We start from the raw sequence: 3,277 nt of genomic DNA, 5'->3' as shown, positions 1-3,277 counted from the left end.
GTACCTTTCTACAGCTCTACCACTGAAATATAGTGCAACCAGAGAGCAGTCCCTAGGCTGATAGTCCATTTTGTCCCACTCCGTTTTGCAGGGCAGCGGATTCCTTGTACTTTTTGCCTAACTCAAACATGGCTGCTTCACCTCCACTGCTGTGTAGCCACTAGTTCCTCTGCCTGGGACTGGGAACGTGAAGCACTCTGAGGTATCTCCAGCGTAAGAGCGCTATAGAAAAACCAGATGCATTCAAGGTTAGCGGATCAGAATCCAAGCGAGCAACTGCAGTACACACTTATGAGCACTAGGGAGAGCACAGGGAAGGAGTCAGACGAAGGAACTGGAGCAAAGGAAAACAGTGAGTTGTGTTTCCAGAAATAAAGGGTCCACTATAACTAAAATTGGAACGATACAGAGAAGATTAGCATGGTCCCCGTGCAAGGATGACACGCAAATTCGTAAAGCGTTCCAAAAAAAAATCCTGCTGGCCACTTCCTTGCTTCAGTCAAACTACAACACGAATCAGACTCTGCTCTATTGTATTTTACTAGCTTTATCTTTCCTCCTGTTGACCATGTATGCCGCGATGAGTCAAAGGCTGACCAGACAGCAAGTGTGAAAAATCGGGACAGGGGATGGGAGGCAATAGGCACCTATGTAAAACAAAGTTCAAAATATTGGGACTGTCCCTATAAAATCAAGACATCTGGTCACCCTAATGAGTCAATATCCCCCTTCCTCCCCACGTGACTGAAAATCTGCCACTGGAAGCCATTTTTGCTATGCTCCACACACAGGAGAGGCATGTGATGCCATTCCCCCCTTCAAAACGAACTGAGCGTGAGTCCCAAACTCAGCTCCTTTTGTCACACGCCTGTCTTCCCTTTGTGTTGCTTTTCCCTTCTGCTTCCATTGGCTTTGCCTTCCCTTTCCCAGCACTGCTGCAGCTGGCCCACTCAGGTGGTAGCGCACTGTCATAGCAGAGCAAACAGCTGGTAGAGTCTTCAAAGGACCCTTGTGGATACAAAGTAAAGAGAGTTTCCCAGGCTGTAGCCACATGCTCGCTGGGTGCTTGGAAAAGCCAGCTAGATCCCGCAGGGGGGGAGTTTATGCTATGTGCCGCACTGGGACACGCTCAGACGCATGAAGTATGCCTCGCTCACGTCTCTGAGACCATCTGTGTTAAAGCTGAGTTAGACACCCAGCTCTGACTTTCAAGGTGAGTTAGGCACCTCACTTTTCCTTTTGAAAATTCCAGCTTCTAATTGTAATACCTAGCTCTTATCATCAGTAGATCTCCAAGCACTTTACAAAGGAGATCAATGTCCTTAGCCCTATTTCATGGATGGGGAAACTGAGACACAAAGAGGGGATGCAACTTGCCCAGGGTCACCCAGCAAGCCAGTGACAGAGCAGGAACTGAACCCAACTCATCTGAGTCCCCAGTCAGTGCTTTATGCACTAGGTCATGCTGCCCCATGTTGCAACCAGACCACATCACTAGCTAAAACAAGAGTAAAACCACAAGCCCTGACTCCCACCGCCCCACACTAATAACTAGTGCCTATTTCATTTATTTATTGTGGCTGTGGTGTATACTATAGTCCTTCCATGCCAATCCGCAGCTAGTCGGGACTCTTCATTAGCACTGTGCATAGCTAGACCACACAGGCGCAGTTACTCTCTCTGGACAGTTAGAGCCTGGCACAGAGTAACGGGAAGGTGTTGTGACCAGAAAGCCCTCAGGAATAGTTCTGATTTTGGTGCCTCCACCGTTTCCTGAGTGAATTGCTTTCCTGGGATGTATAGAAGTGTTGGTGCATTTTGAAAATTCAGCTCACAGCAATCTCATTTGGTTCTTAAGAACAAGCCTCTTTCATTTCATGTTGTACTTTCAGGCTGAGGTTTGATAAGCTGCCTAAGTGTTGGGATCCAAACCCCTTCAGCTGGAAATCTCAGCTTTCAGTGTGACGCTCCCTCTATTTGAAATGCATCCTTGGCTGGTTTTTAACCACATTCAACAAGCACTTTGCTCCATACAATTTAAGGGTCAGATTCTGCCACGCTTGGTCCCTTGGGGGAAGATGCACCCCTGTGCATGGGACCAGCACAAGCATCAGGCCCTACTTGAGTCCGATGTAGGGCCCCAGAATTAGTGACACTTACAGTATTGCCACTCCCATGCATTTCAAAGCCAGGAATCAGGCTCCCAAGATCATCAGATTGGCTGGAACTCAAACGATATATTTTTTTAAAATATTAAATGCTGAGTTCTTTTTGAGTTTTTAGGCTGCATTGAGCTGAAATGAAGTGTTGTCTAATGCTTACAGCACTTTGTTCTATTCCCTGTTCTGTCACTGAGCTGCTGGGTGACCTTGGGCAAATCATGGCCACGCTCTGTGCCTCAGTTTCCCCAGCTGAAAAATTGGGATATTGATACTGACCTCCTTCGTGCAGTGTTTTGAAATCTACTAATGAAAAGCACTATATAAGATGTAGGTATTATTCCTTGAAGGATGAGAGTTTATCTCCCTTTCAGACTATGGGGTTGTTTGTTTTCTAATTCTTACTGTAACTCTGAATATCAGTGTTACCAGTATTAATGACCAACGATTTATTAAAGTTCACCACACTCTACACTGCAGTGAAATCTTGTGGCAATGAGTTCCACAGCCTCAGCAAAGCACTTAAGCCTGTGTTTCACTCTAAGCACATGAGTAATCCCATCCCCATTCAGCAACGCACATGCTTAATTTTAAACACATGTATAATTCCAATTTAAGTCAAGGGCACTTAACTACATGCTTAAGTGCTTTGTTGAATTGGGGCCCAGAGCATGGATTTAAATGTGCAGGATCAGGCCCCAGTTCAGTGGTCACTGAGTGTAACACACACTTATGGCTACCAATTGTACATGATGTACAAAAATACAGTAACTCCTCACTTAACATTGTAGTTATGTTCCTGAAAAATGCAACTTTAAGAAAATGATTTTAAGCTAATCCAATTTCCCCATATATATATATATATATATATATATATATATATATATATATATATATCCCTTAATGGTTAACTCTCACACTCTACAAGGCAGCAGGAATGGAGGGAGGGGAGACCGCCTTGCAGAGACAGACACACACTTGTGTGCCAGAGAGAGAGATGCGCATTTCCCATTTAAGTACACTGCTTTGTTAGATCAGCTTGCTGAGACCTCAGCTGCTGCCAGCAAGCTCCCTCCGTCCTGAGCCCTGTTGTGTGTCCCCCCTGCTCTATGGAAGAT

General features: G+C 45.3%; 1 pseudogene; it reads left to right on the top strand.

Moving 5' to 3' along the window:
• The first annotated feature begins 359 nt into the window (after positions 1-359).
• On the top strand, positions 360-472 carry LOC127056102 (uncharacterized; annotated as a pseudogene).
• The last annotated feature ends 2,805 nt before the right edge of the window (positions 473-3,277 follow it).

This window comes from Gopherus flavomarginatus, chromosome 7, assembly GCF_025201925.1.
Source record: "Gopherus flavomarginatus isolate rGopFla2 chromosome 7, rGopFla2.mat.asm, whole genome shotgun sequence".
NCBI classification, from domain to species: Eukaryota; Metazoa; Chordata; order Testudines; family Testudinidae; genus Gopherus; species Gopherus flavomarginatus.
Note: the sequence above shows the minus strand (reverse complement) of the source record. Positions and strands in the feature narration are given on the sequence as shown.